Here is a 21,163-nt window from a genome sequence, read left to right on the forward strand (position 1 = left end):
GTTGAAATGCACTAGGTCAACAGGGTAACTAGGTCGACATGGTTACTAGGTCGACATGGAAAAAGGTGGACATGAGGTTTTTTTTATGTTGTTTGCTTCGGGCAAGGTGCTCGCCACAGGTTAGTGTTACGAATTGTAGTCCACATGGATCGTAAAGTATAAAAAAGTTAAAAAAATGAAAAAAAATGTGAAAAACTCATGTCGATCTTGTTCATGTTGACTTCATGACCATGTCGACCTAGTGCATGTCGACCTAATGACTGTCGACCTAAGTCTTGTCGACCTAATGACAGTAAGCCCCACAAACGGCCTCTTCCTGTCAATCTCCTTGCGATCGCCCGTGCAAATAGATTTTTTGCCTCATCCCGTCGCAGTGCGCCGTTGCCCACTGCAGATGTGCGATGCGCCAGCGCAGTACAGTGCATATGCATGCGCAGATCGGATCTGATCACCCACTGTGCGAAAACGCACAGCAGTGAACAGATCTGAATTAGGCCCAATATCTCTCTCTCTCTCACACACACACACACACACACACACACACACACACACACACACACACACACACACTCACTCTCTCTCTCTCTCTCTCTCTCTCTCTCTTGCTCTAAAAGTGAATTAACAGAAGAGAAATCTAAATAAAATCAATATTTGGTGTGACTACCCTTTGCCTTCAAGACAGCATCCGTTCTTCTACAGTAAGTACACTTGCACACAGTTTTTGAAGGAACTCGGCAGTGAGGTTGTTCCCAACATCTTGGAGAACTAACCACAGATCTTTTGTGGATGTAGACTTGCTCAATTCCTTCTGTTTCTTCATTTAATCCCAGACAGACTCGATGTTGTTGAGATCAGGGCTCTGTGGGGGCCATATCATCAATTACAGGACTCCTTGTTCTTTTTTATGCTGAAGATAGTTCTTAATGACATTGGCTGTTTGGGGTCATTATCCTGCTGCAGAATAAATTTGGAGCCAATCAGGTGCCTCCCTGGTGGTGTTGCATGATTGATAAGTACACCATTAATCCTGACCAAATCCCCAACTCCATTTGCTGAAATGCAGCCCCAAACTTGCAAGAAACCTCCATCATGGTTCACTGCTGCTTGCAGACACTCATTATTTTACCGCTCTCCAGCCCTTCGGCGAACACACTGCCTTCTGTTTCAGCCAAATATTAGAAATTTTGACTCATCAGTTCATAGCACCTGGTGCCATTTTTCTACACCCCAGTTGCTGTGTTTTCATACATAGTTGAGTTGCTTGGCCTTGTTTCCACTTTGAAGATCTGGCTTTTTAGACACAATTTTTCTATGAAGACCACTTTTGGCCAGACTTCTCCGAATAGTAGATGAGTGTACCTGGTTTCTGCCAGTTCTGAGCTGATGGCACTGCTGAAGGGAAGTAATCATGATGTGTCTTTCATCTGATGCACTAAGTTTCCTTGGCCAACCACTGTCTACGATACTTACTGTTGCCAGTTTCAATGTGCTTCTTAAAAAGAGCTTGTACAGCACATCTTGAAACCTCCGTCTGCTTTGAACTCTTTGCCTGGGAGAGACCTTGCTGATGCAGTATAACTACCTTGTGTCTTGTTGCTGTGCTTAGTCTTGCCATGGTGTATGGCCTGTGACATGAAACGGTCTTCCACACCCTCACCTTTGCAGCAGAGTTTGGCTATTCCTCAACCAGTTTTAAGCCTTCTAAACAGCTGTTTCTAGTTCAGTTAATAACTGTGTTTCAACCTACATATGAAACTGATGATCATTATCACCTGTTTGTTATGACTGGTTAATCATATACCTGACTATGGGGGTCATTCCGAGTTGATCGCTCGCTAACTGCTTTTAGCAGCAGGGCAAACGCTAAGCCGCCGCCCTCTGGGAGTGTATCTTAGCTTAGCAGAAGTGCGAACGAAAGGATCGCAGAACTGCTCCAAAATATTTTCGAGCAGTTTCTGAGTAGCTCCAGACCTACTCCTAGCTTGCGATCACTTCAGACTATTTAGTTCCTGTTTTGACGTCACAAACACGCCCTGCGTTCAGCCAGCCACTCCCCCGTTTTCTCAGGCATGTCTGCGTTTGTATCTGACACGCCTGCATTTTTCAGCACACTCCCTGAAAACGGCCAGTTACCTCCCAGAAACGCTGCATTCCTGTCAATCACTCAGCGGTCAGCAGTGCAACTGAAAAGCGTCGCTAGACCTTGTGTGAAATTGCATCGGCTTTTGTGAAAGTACGTCGCGCGTGCGCCCCATCCGCATGCGCAGAAGTGCCGCTTTTTTACCTAATCGCTGCACTGCGAACGGCAGCTAGCGATCAACTCGGAATTACCCCCTATAATCCTACAAAATCCCTGACTATGTGCAAGTGTACCTAAAATAATTGATGCCGTTTTGAAGGCAAAGGGTGGTCACACCAAACATTGAGTTGATTTAGATTTCTGTTCATTCACTTTGCATTTTGTGATTTGATAAAAATAAACTATTAACACCTATTTTTTAAAGCATTCTTTGCAGCATTTTCTTCCACACCTGCCTAAAACATTTGCACAGTATTGTGTGTGTATATCTATATCTATATTGTGGTAAGAGGGCTTGTGTCTCACCTCAATTGCCCACATTTCTGTGGAATCAGCTCTCTTCAAGAGAGAGGAAAACAAGACCTGCATATTCTGCACCTGCATTAATCATTTGGAACTTCAGGCTTTTTGGAAGACACAGCTCCAAGTGGGAAAATAGAAGTCTGGGTCTTACAGTTCACCGCGAGCCAGCATGAAGTCAGAAGCAGGAGAGGGGTTTGAAACTCCCATTCCCCCATAGTTCTGTGTGCTGATGCATGTAGAGGCCAGTGAGTAGAGTACAGTTTGTAGCGCCAGGGACTATGAACATTGGCCATGCCAGGAGAGCATGGCATGTGTGGTTGCAAGCCTCTGCAGCAGATTAACTATTGAGCACAAGGAGTGCTAAGACTTTTTATGTTTGTTTGCTTATTTTTCCATTATGTACCTGTGTAACCAGGCCTAAGCCTGTGTATGCCCTTCTTCAGTGTCTGATGCCAGTAAAGATACTGTGTTTTAACCGGAAGACCTGCCTCACGAGTCCTTATTTCCAGTACCCGCTTTACAATATATATATACAGTGCCTTGCTAAAGTATTAACCCCCCCTTGCATTTTTCATGTTTTGTTGACTCACAACCTGGAATTAAAATGGATCGTTTGAAGGTTTGCATAATTTCATTCACAGAACATGCGTACAATTTTGAAGATGTTTTTTTTTTATTTGCGAAGCAAACAACAAATAGGACAAAATAACAGAAAACTTCAGCGTGCATAACTATTCATCCCCCTAAAGTCAGTACTTTGTAGAGCCACCTTTTGCAGCAATTACAGCTGCAATTCGCTTTGGATAAGTCTCTATGAGCTTGCCACATCTTGCCACTGGGATTATTTGCCCATTCCTCAAGGCAAAACTGTTCAGCTCCTTCATGTTGGATGGTTTCCGCTTGTGAACAGCAATCTTCAAGTCTGACCACAGATTCTCAATTGGATTGAGATCTGGGCTTTGACTAGGCCATTCCAACACATTTAAATGTTTCCCCTTAAACCACTCGAGTGTTGCTTTAGCAGTATGCTTCGGGTCATTGTCCTGCTGGAAGGTGAACCTCTGTCCCAGTCTCAAATCACAGGCAGACTGAAACACTGAAACAGGTTTTGCTCAAGAATATCCCAGTATTTAGCACCACCCATCTTTCCCTCGACTCAAAACAGTTTCCCAGTCCCTGCTGCTGAAAAACATCCCCACATCATGATACTGCCACCACCATGTTTCACTGTGGGGATGGTGTTCTTGGGGTGATGGGATGTGTTGGGTTTGCGGCAGACATAGCGTTTTCCTTGGTGGGCAAAAAGTTACATTTTAATCTCATCTGACCAGAGCACCTTCCTCCATACATTTGGGGAGTCGTCCACATGCCTTTTGTCAAACTCAAAACATGCCTTCTTATTTTTAACACTAAGTAATGGCTTTTTTCTGGCCACTTTTCCATAAAGACCAGCTCTATTGAGTGTACGGCTTATTGTGGTCACATGCACAGATACACCAGTCTCTGCTGTGGAACTCAGCAGCTCCTTCAGGGTTACCTTTGGTCTCTGTGCTGCCTCTCTGATTATTGCCCTCCTTGCCCTGTCTGTGAGTTTTGGTGGCCGGCCCTCTCTTGGCAGGTTTGTTGTGGTACCATGTTCTTTCCATTTGAAGATGATGGATTTGATGGTGCTCCGGGGGGGGTCATCAAAGATTTGGATATTTTTTATTATAACCCAACCCAAACTTGTACTTCTCAACAACTTTGTTCCTGACTTGTTTGGAGAGCTCCTTGGTCTTCATGGTGTGATGCCTCTTGCTTAGTGGTGTTGCAGCCTCTGGGGCCTTTAAGAAAAGGTGTGTTTATACTGACAGATTATGTGACACTTAGATTGCACACAGGTGGACTTCATTTCACTAATTATGTGACTTCTGAAGGTAATTGGTTGCACCATAACTTTTGAGGGGCTTCATAGCTTAGGGGGTGAATACATATGCACATGCCAATTTTCATATTTTTATTTATAAAAATTATTTAGCAAGGCACTGTATATATATATATATTTATTTATCCTTAGAATAAAGGCGGCACTCACAGGCTTGAAAGAATTATATGGATATCTAAGTGAACCACATCGAAACACCGGGAAGGCACCGCAGCAAGTATCTGCACTATAGTGAGTGGAGTGCCAGGTCACTCCTTTAAATATATATTTATATATATATATCTATAGAGAGAGAGAGAGAGAGAGATGATGATGAATAAAATAATAGTAATCAGAACCTTCATTTACAACAAAATGTTGTAAGTGAATGAAAAAAACAGAGGGCAATCAGAGACTTATTATTCCAATGTTTCAGCTTATATATAAAACTGCTTTTAGGGATCAGACCCTACATTATGTTTTCTTTGTCCTTTAGATATGTATATATATATATATATATATATATATTTTTTTTTTTTTTTTTTTTCAACCACCCAAGGCATGCATGCAGAGGCGTTTCTAGAGAGGAGTGGACCCATGTGAAGACTCAGTGTGTGTGCCCCCTCCTCCCTGGTAGCCGTCACCGCCGCTGTTAGCGCTCTCAGCACTGAGATTCTGGCACACTGCCAGAGTCTACAGCGCAAGCGCAGAACTCTTAAAAAATATCCTCTGCACCATTTTTTCTGAGTCCTGCGCTGTATACTCTGGCACTGTGCCAGAGTCTCTAGGGCTCAGTTCGCTAGCAGCGGCAGTGATGGCTACGGTAGAGGAGGGAGCCCACACATAATCACAGATGGACGTCGGAAAGGTCAATATAGAAGAAATGGGTGCAGTGTGTGCGGTGTGGGCCCCCTCTGGACCCAGGGGCCCGAGTGCACCACACACACTGCACCCATTATAGATACACCAGTGCATGCATATATCACAGCACAATCGCACACCCAACAGTGATATATCTATCTTATGGGGTTATTCAGGTTTGTTAGCAAACCAAAAAAGCACACTAATGGGCAAAACCAGGGGTCGAAGTGGAAATTTTGAAGTGGGGGTATGGAAAAGTGAAGGCTGTAATTATGCGCACGCTGAAGGCGCGCTCTTGAAAAGGGGGAGTGGCCTTCAGTGTAGTTTACCACACCATATACCCCTTATACACATTAGGGGTAATTCCAAGTTGATCGCAGCAGGAAATTTTTTAGCAGTTGGGCAAAACCATGTGCACTGCAGGGGGGGGCAGATATAACATGTGCAGAGAGAGTTAGATTTGGGTGAGTTATTTTGTTTCTGTGCAGGGTAAATACTGGCTGCTTTATTTTTACACTGCATATTAGATTGCAGATTGAACACACCCCACCCAAATCTAACTCTCTCTGCACATGTTACATCTGCCTACCCTGCAGTGCACATGGTTTTGCCCAATTGCTAACAGAATTCCTGCTGCGATCAACTTGGAATTACCCCCATTATGCAATTAGCACCACAACAGTAGGACCCCTTACTGGTGCCCCTTTCACTTTATAGCACACAGTATGAGCCGAAAATCACATTATAGCACACTGTATAAGCCGAAATTCACATTATACAACACATAATGAGCCGAAATTCACATTATACCACACTTAATGAGCCGAAATTCACATTATAGCACACGGTATGAGACGAAATTGGGACAGGGAGAGTGACAGCAGGTACATGGAAAGTGACAGCAGGGACGTGGAAAGTGACAGCAGGGATGTGGAAAGTGACAGCAGGGACAGGGAGAGTGACAGAGAGAGGGACAGAAAGGGCATACAGTAGGGACTAGGAAGAGAGAAAGGCAGCAGGGTAAGATTAGCTGCTTAGCAGCGACGGTGGATGAGGAGGCTGTGGGCCTTGGAGATAGTGTGGAGGAGAAGGCTGTAGGCGTGCAGAGGTCTGAAGGCAGTGGCGGGGCGGCAGAGGAGACTGAGGGCGGTTGCAGCGGATCTGGGACCAGGCTGGCTTTATCCCTGCTGCCGCATCGAGCTCCTGTGACCACGGCGCTAATATTTCAAAACTGCTGCGGACCGACAGCCAATCAGGAGTGGCCGCCTGATTGGCTGCCGGTCGGTGGCAGATTTGAACTAGTAGTGCCGCAATCACAGGAGCTCGATGCAGCGGCACGGATAAACCCAGCCTGGTCCCAGATCCGCTGCATCTGGGAGTCTGGGACCAGGGCTTCCAGTGTGGCAGCGGAGAAAGGGACGGAGGGACGGCGGGTGGGTGGACTGGGAGCTCAGCTCCTTTGTCAGTCCTGGAGTGCTCGAAGAAGTGCCGGTATACCATACAGTTGTATACCGGCCCACTTTGAGCACTGGGCAAAACCATATTGCACTTCAGGTAGGGCACACATGTGCAGATATATTTACATTTGGGTGGGTTATATTGTTTCTGTACGTGGTAAATACTGGCTGCTTCAGTTTTATACTGCAATTTAGGTTTCAGTTTGAACACACACCGCCAAAATCTAACTCTCTATGCACATGTTACATCTGCCCCACCTGCAGTGCAACATGGTTTTGCCCATTAGTGTGCTTTTTTGGTTTGTTGACACACCTGAATAATACCCTTAGAAACTGGCCCCTAATGTGACTAAATAGGGTGAAACAGATACAGATAGTGAGGCAGGGATGTGCTGCAGTCAGTGAGGCAGGGATGTGCTGCAGTCAGTGAGGCAGGGATTTGCTGCAGTCAGTGAGGCAGGGATGTGCAGCTGTCAGGCACGGATGTGCTGCTGTTAGTCAGGCTGTATTGTAAAGGCATGGATGTGCCTCTGTCAGTGAGGCAGGGATGTGCAGCTGTCAGTGAGACAGGGATGTGCCACAGCTAATGAGACAGTTAATGAGGCAGGTATGTGCCGCTGCCAGCGAGGCTGTGATGTGCCGCTGTCAGTGAGGCACTGATTTGCTGCCGTCAGGGTGGGATGTGCTGCTGTCAGTGAGGCACTGATGTTCTGCTTTCTGTCCGTAGTGTCTCTGTGAGTGATGATAGTGTTTACAGATGGAATTCTTTACAGATGGTTATATAACGGTTGGAAGCAGTTCGAGCCAGATGTACTAAAGCTGCCCATACACCTAACGATTTATTGTCAGATCTGGCTGGTTGGAATGAAAACCAGGTAATGGATGGGAGCAAATGACAACTGACCATTTGCTCCCAAACACGGAAAAACAGTCAAAGGGGTAAATACACTGCTCAAAAACATAAAGGGAACACTAAAATAACACATTCTAGATCTGAATCAATGAAATATTCTTATAAGGCGACCATCATTTTATTGTGATCACTTACACTTTAACTTTAAGCTAGCTTAGCACTACAAATAAAGACACGGACACCAATTGCTAGATTTAAAAGGTCAGACGGTATTTATTGATGACTGACCGGAACTTTAAACTAGATTTTATGTTGGAGGATGGCAAAGATAAAGGCACTACCAACGCCAGCTCCAGTCATCTGATTATATCACCGAAACTGAGGAGGGGACTACCACAACAACCACCTCCTACATGCCTAACCCGCATTGTGCAGGACCCACCACTCTTTCCTCTGGCAAATATGGATGCTCCCCTAGGGGAGCGTCCGATTGTCCAACCGCAGGGTAAGGACACACTCGCCGTCCATTCCGAAAGAGGGTGCCCCACAATGACCACTTAGGCCTATATGACCGCTGGCTGGTAGCGACTTTCCCGCCACAACAAGGTTTACCAAACCACGACCGCCATCCCCAGAAAAAACATAAAAACAACCATGTAAGCTAAGGCAAAACCCAAACATCCTATCAAGAAAACCACCGACCCACCGAGGAAGAGACTAACATGCTTAACATTGCAAAATACTGTGGGCCCGGAGGACCAGCAAAAGACAACCGCCCTACCAAACCACCGAAAGCTACAAAACAAACCCGCAGAGCCACCGTCTCCCGGGCCAGAACAGACAGCAGAGAAACACGCTGCACCCCTACAATAACAATGAAGCATAATCCTCCCCGGCCAATGACAGCAGAACGCTGCTGAACAGCCAGTGAGTGCATGGGGCAACAAAAGGGAACCTGATAGCAAATATGAGGCAGAAACCTACGAACACGACCCAAACACAGTACCGACTAAGGTCAGGACACCTAAACGGGCGACACCACCTACCTACCCGGTAGAAAAGAAAACCCAACCAAATGACCCCCAGGCAAGCCACGAGCTCCGTACCCAGGGACCACCACGTGACCAAAACCACAGCCGTTCCTCTTGCCACAGGATGCAAAGCCGCCCAAAATTCCATTTTAGTTAAAAAATTGGCCCAACAGGCACACGCTCCTGCGTGTCGATAGCATCTGAAAAGAAAAGATCCCTAACACCGGTGCTAGAACAGACAATAATATTACAAGATAAACAGTAGCAAAACAAAACCCAAGTGAAGGAGAAAACTCAAAAAACCTCCCGTGGACCTGTGATAAGCAAATTGTAATTAGGCCCCCTCGGAGGAAAATTTAAAAATTTGCTTCACACCCTCAATTCCTGAACGCTATCCGTTCAAAAACTGACCGGTAAACACAGTTTTTGGGTTTGCGCAACAGGCGCAACTGAGGCAATACAAATAAACACCAAACTGAAACAACGCGGAGGCCCAGAGGCCCAGCACCCGAATCGCAGCTGCCACAGTCCGCGCAGCTGCCCCAATCCGCAAGGAATTGGTACCATTGCCCTGATGCCCATCCACACGCCATCAGAAAAAGGAGCGCTACCAACCCACCAGCATCAGTCCACTAGCAGAAAACTGAATAACCTAGGAGGGTACTCCCCACCCCTCCGAAAGCATAATCCGCATTGTGCAGGACTCACCACCCCTTACTCCAGCAGAGCAATGGACGAAACCGCACGGTAACGTCCGTAGTCCACCCGCAGGGAGAGGACGCTCGCCGACCTACCAAAAGGGGGGCCCCACAATGACCACTTATGCACACCCTTAACCGCAGGCTGGTAGCGACCTGACGCCAAACCGCAATACTACGCACACACTCATCGGCCCCGTACCTGAATCGCTTCTGCTGAAGAAACCGCCGACGCAGCATGCGTAACTTCCCCCATTCGCAAGGAATGGGTACCATAGCCCGAAAACGTATCCCACGTACACCAGTCGGACACCACGCAGACGCCCAGCACTGGAATCGCTGCCGCTGACAAACCTGCCACCTCAGCATGCGCAGCCACTTTAATCCGCAATGAACGTCACCCAAGGTGTAAAACACAAAACAAAGCAAAACCCCAGCGGCCCAGGACCTGAAAACGCTGCCGCCGAAGAACCCGCCACCTGCAGTATGCGTAGATGCCCCCATCCGCAAGGAATGGGTACCCCAGCCCTAAAACACCATACAAAGCACCGTCCCCGCGGCCCTGCACCCAAAGTGCTGCTGCTGAAGAATGTGCCGCTGCAGCATGCGCAACAGCCCCCAATCCGTAAGGAATGGGTACCAGAGCCCGAAAACCTTATCCAAACGTACAGAGACTGCATAGCACACAGACTCCCATCAGCCCAGCACCCGAAGCACTGCCGCTGAAAAACCCGCCACTGCAGCCCGCGCAACAGCCCCAAACCGCAAGGAAACGGGCATCAACAGCCCAACAACCCTACCCAAATGCACAGAGGCTGTATACCACGCATATCCCCAGCAGCTGTCACCGAAGAACCCGCCGCCGTAGCAGGAGTAGATGTCCCCATCCGCAAGGAATGGGTACCCCAGCCCTAAAACACCATACAAAGCACCGTCCCCGTGGCCCAGCACTTGAAGTGCTGCCGCTGAAGAACGTGCCGCTGAAGAACGCGCAACAGCCCCCAATCCGCAAGGAATGGGTACCAGAGCCCAAAAACCATATCCAAACGTGCAGAGTCTGCATAGAACACAGACTCCCATCAGCCCAGCACCCGAAGCGCTGCCGCAGAAAAACCCGCCACTGCAGCCCACGCAACAGCCCCAAGCCGCAAGGAAACGGGTATCAATAGCCCAAAAACCCTACCCCCAACGCACAGAGGCTGTATACCACGCATATCCCCAGCAGGCCAGCACATAATGCTGTCAATGAAGCACCTGCCGCCGCAGCAGCAGACGTAGACGCCCCAATCCGCCAGAAAATGGGTACCCGGGACCCCCCCCACTGCAAGCCCCTGGCAACCACCATAGCCGTAACGCCACAGAAACTGCAAAACCAGCGAAGAGGACCCAGAAGGGTACACAAAAGAAAAACGGCCACCCCCCAAAAGCCGCACCGGACACACACCCACGCCAAAGGCAATGTGTCACCATCTGTAAGCGCCTGCGCTCTAAAAGGGGGAAACTAATGACCGCGGCCATCCCAAGCCCTCGCAGAACCTGCAAGTCTGCACAGGAAAATGGAATGCCCCCGATCGGCGTGGCATCTATGGCGTGGCATCCATGCAGAGGCCATGCAAATCCTGTTTGCATCGCCCCACACACAGTGCCCGCGCTGCCGAACTGACCACCATCTGGGCCCCCGCCAGGAAACACCACTGACAGGCAAACCGGAGTACAAGACGACCAGTCACCGGCCACCAACCCACTGACCGGGAACGCCCGATGAAAAAACCAGCGCAAAAGCTGACCCGAACAGCGCAACCTCACGAACCACACTACGCCCCGCCTGGCCGGACCCAAACGGGACCACCAAACATCACCTAAGTATACCGAAATTGACGTGCCCACTCAAAAGCTGCAGCCATAGAATGCCCCGACGCCTAAACCATAAAGGCCATGGATAGCACGAAAGACCTGACAGAGCAGCCAGCGGCAGTAGTACGGAGCGAAAAGAAGAGCCCGCAAGGGCAGATGCCCTGGCTGCCCCGGACCCGCCATCCCGGGAAAAACCCCGCAGACCAAGGCCCTCAAAGCACCTAAGGTGACCCAATAAAAACCACCACGTCGGAGTGAACAAAACCACCCAAGAAAGTCAATGAACCCCCGCAATCGGAGGCATCGTCCGGAGCATGGGAGGAGCCACCACTAGCCCGTCCAAGTAGCTGGACAACGCGGCCATCCGCCAGATGCAAGTCAAACACGAAAGAAACATCAACAGCCGCCCCAGGCACCAATGCACGTAATGTAGCAAAGGAGGCGCAACCACACCTCGCCACCCCAGGTGACATGCCAGGGTAGCAACGCCGGGAATCAACCGTTGCGCCGCCAACGTATGGGAACGAGACGACATAACAGGCGGAGGGCCGACAATCATGAAAAGCGTAAACCACCCCCGGAGGCACCCAGAGAAAGAAAACAAGGCCCCGAGCCATAACCGGAAGCGGCTGTAAGCATACATGCAAAAAACGCGCGGAATTAAACCAACAGGTGAACAGAACATCCGACGCGGAAAAAACTGCCCCACAACGGAAAACCCAGAAATCGAAAAAACAGATACCGGGGAAAGGGAAGAAGGGGAAAAGCGGACGCGACAACCAGCTCCAATCAGCAGGAAACACGCCTGCAATGTCCCCAAACGCAGGGACTAGTCAAAAGACAGAAAAAATGCACCCTACTGGAAGCATACGGAAAAGCAGTGGAAAACAAAAACCCCACGTGGGTGAGACAAAGGTGACAGAAATGGGCACTTACCCGGGAACCTACCGGTAACAGCGGAAGGGCCTTCCGTGCTACCTACCCAGGTCCCCGAAGGAGCGAAAAGTGCTCTGCACGCAACCGGGGTGCATACCCAACTGTGTGACCGCCCCGTTGAGGGCGAAACACGACAATGTACCCCCACCCTGTGCTGCGCGTCCCCAGCAGCCAGCCTATACGACCGCGTAGCACGACCCCCGTAATGCAGAACAAGGCCACCTGCCCCTTTCAATCGTATCCACAACCGACCCTGCAAAACGGCACCCATATATGGGCGGATTAGCAAGGACCCCACGTACGTATGGGGAGAATGTAAAAACTCCACACAGTCAGAGCCCCGGTGGGAAACGACCGCATGACCTCAGTGCAGAGAGGCGGCATGCCACCGACACACCGTCCGAACCTCCCGCAACCGCCGACATAGCACTAAGAACCGGACACCAAAACCATCAGGGAGCCGACATGCCTGTGGCCCCCGGCACCCCGACGTACCCAGTCCCCGTAGCCGCGCGACACGCAGTAAGCTAGGCAAATTTAAGCGGGCGCCCGGAGAAACCCGAGAAACACACTAGAACTAAACAGCTAAAAGGAACAAAGAAAACAGCATGCTCACCGTTACCTGAAGGACCCGGAACCACTCCAGCTGACGACGATCCCGCCCGCACATCTCCAGCAGACACCGAATCTTCACCCGGCCTCCGACTCGTGGACCCCCATTCCGTGGTCCTGCCAACGCCCGAAACAGGAAACGCGTAGCTGGGAAGAAAAGAGTGAGCCTAACAGGGAACCGCAACCGCCGCGCAATAAGGCACCGCCAGGAAAAGGGGTGAGGGGGACGGCGCACAACAGCGAGGGGCTGGAACCGGAGGGACCGGGGAGGAAAAAGGGGGAGGAGGGACCGGCCAACGGTGGGAGCCAGTCAATGAGGCCGGAGACACCACCAGCAACTCCCATCATGCCCAGCAGGGAGGGGCAGCGGATCCACCAATAGGTGGGCGCCGCAAAAACGCACCCCCCCAGCGGACGGGGGACCCAGAAGAGAGCCCACGGAGGGGGTAGGGGCACCCAACCGTACCACAGGGCCCCAGCAGGAACCCCCATGATACGACCCGCAGGGACAGGACTGAAGCCACCCAAAAAAACCCCCACCCATACGTGCACGCTGGGGTCCCAGGCTGTACCCACAGGAGCCCGGGCCACAAACATCACCAAACAACCCTCCCACCGGAGCAGACCGTCCGCCCTCCCGGCGAACCGAGAGCCAGGCCGTCCCCCCGCTGCGGCACCAGTACCGCGCCAACCACGGGTGGGGGAGAGGGGCGACCCTGCACACGGAGCCCGGCCGCTGGCACCTTGCCTCCGGACACCGAAACAGCCTGCCGTGTGCACAGCCCCCCGCCGCAGGCACCCCAGCTAGCCGACGCCATGGAGAGCAGCGCCCGCCGCCAGGCGCCGCGGACGGGGACCGGGGGAGAAGCCGAGGAGGGGTGGAGGTGGGCTGCTGAACGCCGCGCCGGCCACAGAGGCCGAGACACGCCCGAGCCCCATGCCGGAAGCGTCATGAGGGTGAGCCGCCCACGCCAGCACGAGGCGTGAGCAGCCCTGAGGCAGGGGAAAACGCCGGGCAGCAGGGCTGGAGAGGGGGAGAATGTAAAGGAGAGGGAGGGGGAGATGAGGAAGAAGAAAAAAAGGGGGGGGGGGGAGCATAAAACAATACGGAAAGGATCACAGCAGCCATAAGAAAATAAATAAAAAACAGGCACAGAGCCTGTGACACTTAGCTTTCCAAATGGCAAGAGGAAGTATGAAGCGCATGACCCAAGCTTTTATATGCACTGAAGCCGACACCCACAAATCCTGATGGACAAGGAAAACAACCTATAGAAAATTCCCAAGGTCCCTTGGAAAAACTACCTAGCAACTACTTTGTCATAAACAACCAATCACAAAAAATGGGGCTCCTGCTTATTCAGCCCTCATCTAATCTTAAATACTTTGTTCTTTACATAGTTGAATGTGCTAACAACAAAATCAAACAAAAATTATCAATGGAAATCAAATTTATTAACCCATGGAGGTCTGGATTTGAAGTCACACTCAAAATGAAAGTGGAAAAACACACTACAGGCTGATCCAACTTTGATGTAATGTCCTTAAAACAAGTCAAAATGAGGCTCAGTAGTGTGTGTGGCCTCCACGTGCCTGTATGACTTCCTTACAATGCCTGGGTATGCTCGTAATGAGGTGGCGGATGGTCTCCTGAGGGATCTCCTCCCAGACCTGGACTAATTCATCCGCCAACTCCTGGACAGTCTGTGGAATGCGAGCGCCCAGTGGGCCACTTTTGGTAAGCAGAACTGGCGCTGAGGGATGAACCGTTGGTGGATGGAGCGAGACATGATGTCCCAGATGTGCTCAATTGGATTCAGGTCTGGGGAACGGGCGGGCCAGTCTATAGCATCAATGCCTTCGTCTTGCAGGAACTGCTGACACACTCCAGCCACATGAGGTCTAGCATTGTCTTGCATTAGGAGGAACCCGGGGCTAACCGCACCAGCATATGGTCTCACAAGGGGTCTGAGGATCTAATCTCGGTACCTAATGGCAGTCAGGCTACCTCTGACGAGCACATGGAGGGCTGTGCGGCCCCCCATAGAAATGCCACCCCAAACCATTACTGACCCACTGCCAAACCGGTCATGCTGGAGGATGTTGCAGGCAGCAGAACGTTCTCCTTGGCGTCTCCAGACTCTGTCACGTCTGTCACATGTGCTCAGTGAGAACCTGCTTTCATCTGTGAAGAGCACAGGGCACCAGTGGCGAATTCGCCAATCTTGGTGTTCTCTGGCAAATGCCAAACGTCCTGCACGGTGTTGGGCTGTAAGCACAACCCCCACCTGTGGACGTCGGGCCCTCATACCACCCCCATGGAGTCTGTTTCTGATCGTTTGAGTAGACACATGCACATTTGTGGCTTGCTGGGGGTCATTTTGCAGGGCTCTGGCAGTGCTCCTCCTGTTGCTCCTTGCACAAAGGCGGAGGTAGCGGTCCTGCTGCTGGGTTGTTGCCCTCCTACGGCCTCCTCCACGTCTCCTGACTACTGGCCTGTCTCCTGGTAGCGCCTCCACGCTCTGGACACTACGCTGACAGACACAACAAACATTCTTGCCACAGCTCGCATTGATGTGCCATCCTGGATGAGCTGCACTACCTGAGCCACTTGTGTGGGTTGTAGACTCCGTCTCATGCTACCACTAGAGTGAAAGCACCGCCAGCTTTCAAAAGTGACCAAAACATCAGCCAGAAAGCATAGGAGCTGAGAAGTGGTCTGGAGTCACCACCTGCAGAACAACTCCTTTATTGGGGGTGTCTTGCTAATTGCCTATAATTTCCACCTGTTGTCTATTCCATTTGCACAACAGCATATGAAATTGATTGTCAATCAGTGTTGCTTCCTAAGTGGACAGTTTGATTTCACAGCAGTGTGATTGACTTGGAGTTACATTGTGTTGTTTAAGTGTTCCCTTTATTTTTTTGAGCAGTGTATATTATAGCGGCAGATATCGTATCGCATCGAAATCGTCAGCTGCAGGAGGTGTCGGTTCATACATTGCCAGTGGGCGCCGATATGGACAGGGGCACATACTGCCCCGTCACTGTGCACACTCCGCCACTGTAATACATGGGGGAGAAGCGGTATCAGTGCATATAACGTGCGCTGATACCACTTCTCCCCCATAACGAGGATTAATACATTTACCCCAAAAATGGTCAGTCAGACAAATGGGTTAAATCCATTTGAATGAATAACCGTTTTTGTCAGTTTTGTGGCCTTTCGGAGCAAATGACCAAGTGTCATTTGCTCCCATGCATTACCAGATTTTTGTTCCAACCAGCCAGATCGGAAAATAAATCTTTAGGTGTATGGGCAGCTTTAAGGCTGAGCGAGATTTTGTACAATCTCGTCCAGTGTGCATACTCAATGTCGTTAACGATATGCGCTACAAACGAGGGAGGTCCTAGTTAATGACAGTCATGCTCTGGGTCCCCACCGTCACCAATATCGGCATCGGCGGGGACTCCTTTAGTGTGTACCGGGCTTTAGTCTTGAAAAGTGATAAAAATCACTGTGATAAAGTACCAGCCAATCAGCTCCTACCTGCCATGTTACAGGATGGGTTTGTAAAATGACAGTTAGGAGCTGGTTGGTTGGTTCTTTATAACTGTGAAATGTATCACTTTTCAAGGCTTAGTACATCTCTCCCGAAGTGTGCAGTTATGCTGGGAATTTGCGATTAATGCACGGTCATGTGATTTAGCGGTAGAATTTTAATATGTTTTATGTGCTAGCTGCACACTGTATCTCTCGTCTAAAATGACGGGAGATCGCGGGGCGTAATTAAAAAAACTTTTGGCGCGCTGATCGCACCCAGACAGACTGAGTTTAGCTGTGTAAAATGCCTAAACTCAACCAAAGTGCTATGTACAATGAGAAAAGTGCAGTTTGTGCACCCGAACGGGTCACTTTTCGCTAATTTCAGCTTGCCAGTATGGAGTGCTGTAAGCTGAAATGCTGATGCCGGCAGCTATTCGGGCACCATCCAGTGGCTGCTGCAGCGTAAACGAACTGAATTCCCCCCAATGTGTCCAATCATGGTAGTGAGTTTTCTGTCATTATACCATGACATTTGTATTGCCATTTGCCTGTAACTAGACCTTTTGGTGCCCTGTGCCAGAAAGAGAATTACCCCCCCCCCTCATTATTCCAATAGGGACATAATGCGTATGTATACATACTGTATACCCAGCAAGCAGCAGCACTTGGAGACTTTTCACAGTGAATAAGTTCGAACCAACATGTAGTTTAATCCAGCACACTGCAAAGTAAGGCCAACGTTTCAGGGCACATCCGCCTCTTTGTCAAGGTGAAACAAAACAATACAATACAATACACAATACCTTCGTAGTTGAGAAGACCCGCCGGCGGGAAATACAGTGCGGTCCGGGAGCGGTAACTACTTCCGTCCCGGCCTCAGTGAGCAGTGAACTGACGTAAGCGCGCTCCCGGCGTGGACCCCCTCCATGCCGCTGATTACCTGTGTTACCCTGGTAACCTACTCACAGTCACTCTGATCCGCCCCAGCGTCTGTGTGTCCTAGGCAACCCGGCTTTCTCTGGCACCGGGTCTCGGAGTCAAAGGCAACAAATGGCTTGATAACCTGTTGTCCGGATTTGTGGAGAAATAATTCCACACCAAAGAGGTGGCTATTTTGGTATTTTGCCCAGGCATGAGAATGGGCTTTTTCATCCCATAGCCAACAACTGTCTCCACTGGTGCGTTATTCAAACAAACCACATCACCATCAGAATCCTCATTGTCCACTTCCTCCGCAGCGCCAGCTACACCCTTATCCTCCTTATCCTGGTGTACTTCTACAGTGACATCCTCAATCTCAATATCAGCAACTGGACTGGGGGTGCTCCTCCCAGCACTTGCTGAGGGCGTGAAAATGGGGATAGGAGCCTCCTCTTCCCATACAGTGTGTTGTGAAGGTCAGGCCTAGACAATGCAACTGCGGACAGTGCCAGCACCCCTGTTTTTTCACAAAACCCTATAATATTACAGTATACAAGACAAGGCCGGTGTACCTTTATTTTCACTGCACCCCTGTATGTTTACAGCATACAGGACCAGTGTGCTTTTATTTTAACAACTGCACCCCTGAATTTTTACAGCATACAGGGCCAGTGTAATATTATTTTTACAGCAGCACCCCTATATTTTTACAGCATACAGGACCAGTGTGCTTTTATTTTAACAACTGCACCCCTGAATTTGCACAGCATACAAGACAGGGCAAGTGTACATTGATTTTCACTGCACCCTAGAATTATTACTGCATACAAGGCAGGGCCAGTGTCTATTTATTTTACTGCACCCTAGAATTTTCGCAGCATACAAGACAAGGCCAGTGTACATTTATTTTACTGCACCCCTGAATTTTTACAGCATACAGGGCCAGTGTAATATTATTGTAACAGCAGCACCCCTATATTTTTACAGCATACAGGACCAGTGTGCTTTTATTTTAACAACTGCACCCCTGAATTTTTATGGCATACAAGACAGGGCCAATCTACATTGATTTTCACTGCACCCTAAAATGATTGCAGCAGAGATTTTCAACCTTTTACAACTTGCGGCACACTGAACAAGATTTAAATATTGCCAAGGCACATTCAAATATAATGGTGATGCATGGTGCAGTTGCGTGTCCTAGGATGTCATGGCGTAGCTTCTCCATAGATAATGCCTGAGCCACATCTGAGAAAACCAGAAGAGCCCAACACTGCCCCAGGCCCAAAATTAGAACTGGCTGTTCAACCACTAAACTAGTGACGCGCGGTGGGGTGAGGCAGAGCCTTTCCTGTCATACTAACATTTGTGCCAGAGTTTTGACTGTATAAAGTATATGAAAAATACAAAGAATATGTTTGAAATATCTTCTTTGCATTATTCTAATACTTTTTATAGCCAAAACTCTGGAGTAAAAAGTATATGGCAGGTGAGGCAGTGCCTCACCTGGCTAACGTTTCCGCACATCTCTGATCAAATTTCACCAAATTTCCAGGAGTTTATACTGCTGCACCTGTGTATAATGCCCAGAGGTACGCTTTGGCTCAAAAATTGCATGTAAATCTGGCTGTAGTTCTAGTCAGTGCATCCTGAGCTATTTAGTTCACCGCACGTCCCTGCACTAAACCCACCAGTATTCATCATTCCAGGGCCTCAGTAGTGGCAAAACATTGACGGGCCTGTCTGTGCTTCTATGGCGGCACACCTGGATACTGCTCAGGGCACACTAGTGTGCCATGGCACAGTGGTTGAAAAACACTGGATTACAGCATACAAGACAGGGCCAGTTTATTTTACTGCACCCCTGAATTTTTTACAGCATACAGGGCCAGTGTAATATTATTTTAACAGCAACACCCCTAGATTTATACAGCATACAGGACCAGTGTGCTTTTATTTTAACAACTGCACCCCTGAATTTTTACAGCATACAAGACAGGGCCAATGTACATTTGTTTTACTAAACCCTAGAATTTTTACAGCATACAGGGCCAGTGTAATATTATTTTAACAGCAGCACCCCTATATTTTTACAGCATACAGGAGTACAGTGCCCCTGCCCCCTGTACAACCCAGTGACAGACAGGACAGCAACACCCATGTACAGCTGCAACACCCCTAACAGCACATGAAAGTTGAACACCAGTGACAGCCAGGACAGCTAGGACAGCCAGGACAGCACCGCTAACAGCACAGGTAGTGGGGATCGGGGGGTTCGGTTCTCTGCTCATCTCCAGTTACTACGTTGTGGTAAGTGGCATTGAGGGTTGACCTGACATTAAGGACCACCCTCACCACTATATCCCTTAGAATTCTGCCACCAATTTGCTGTATGTAACACTGTACTCCTGTTTCCTCTACCCTGCTTTACAGAACCTTCATTTCAAATGTATTAATGTTCAGGTTGCATTTTAGCTAAATGTAATGAAAAGTCTTTGGCAGAACTTTCAGCTGTTTCATTATTTTAAGAGATAATATCCTAGAAATCACAGCATGTGTCTACCCACAGGTTAGGAAGTGAATTAAATAAGGCTATAAATCGACCTTGGGTCAGCTCAGCACTCAGCTGCCAGTGTACAACAACAGTATTTTTATTTCTACACAACGAGAAGCACAATGTTTTCTGTATTATCCATAGGGTACAGTATGTAATCTTCACGCATGCCTCAGATAAAAAAGGATTTTAAAACAAAAAGTTGTTTGCAACTTTTCAATCAAACTTTAATGCTAGAATTACAAAATATTCCTGCATTATTCTGCAGAAGATAATACTGTAGCAGTTGAAGTACAAACAATACACAGTGCTAGCATAAAACACTGGCTAACTCTGAGTTGCACATCATTCTCTTTTGTGATGGATAACACTGTGCATGCTCTGTGACCGAGTGTATGCACCAATGAGGCAGTAGGGGAAGCGGGGAAAATACAACCAGTCGGGATCCCGGCAGTCACAATGCCGGCATCGGAATACTGGTGCCACAATCTATTCTCCCTCTTTGGATGTCCACAGCTTGGCGAATGCAGGAGCCCACAAGGGGCTTTCTAGCACTCGCCCTGCTGCCGCCATTATGGCAGATGGAATTCTGCTGTCGGGATCATGACCTGTCCGCCGTCATTTCATACTGTTCCTGGCAGTAGCAGCTTCCCTTGCAACAGAATGAGTGCAACTGGACAGTAACAGGGTGTTTGCCGAGATGCTAAAATTGCGGCTATGCTCAGATCAGTCTGATTTGGGGCAGATCTCTTGCACCAAGTATGGGGCTGGTCCATATCTGCGCTGGTAGTTACATGCAACTATGGACACTTGGAAAGACCAGCATTTATTTCTGAGTGCGCAATGCAACTGCATTTAATGCTGTATACAGAAATGTTACTCTTATTAACCACTTGGCTGGCATGGTCGCATCGTTTGTGACCACACCTGGCAGTGTGTAATTTGATCTGGTCGTAAACAATACACAGCATGGGTGGCTGCAGGAAGAGAATCTTCCTGCAGCTTCTCCTCTCAGAGGGACCTCCCGGTCCGTCTGCTTCCCTGCACCCTGTTTGCCAATCTCTGCTGATCAATCTGAATGGCTGGGGACCTGGTGATTGCAGCCACTGGGAAAATGAAAGTTACAATGCCCTTGATGTTCTGATGGTGACAATCCGATGTTCTGATGTTTAAATAACAATTTTTTTTTTAGGAATATTTAAAAAATATATTTTTTTTTTACTGTAAAGTCATGTTGGATAAGTTTATAATACATTTTCTTCACCTAATTCACTCAAAAATGTCTGATGATTTCTGAGCGGTTTTTTTAGAATAAAAAAACCCATCAGTTAAGT

The sequence above is a fragment of the Pseudophryne corroboree genome, chromosome 9, assembly GCF_028390025.1.
Source record: "Pseudophryne corroboree isolate aPseCor3 chromosome 9, aPseCor3.hap2, whole genome shotgun sequence".
Classification (NCBI taxonomy): Eukaryota; Metazoa; Chordata; class Amphibia; order Anura; family Myobatrachidae; genus Pseudophryne; species Pseudophryne corroboree.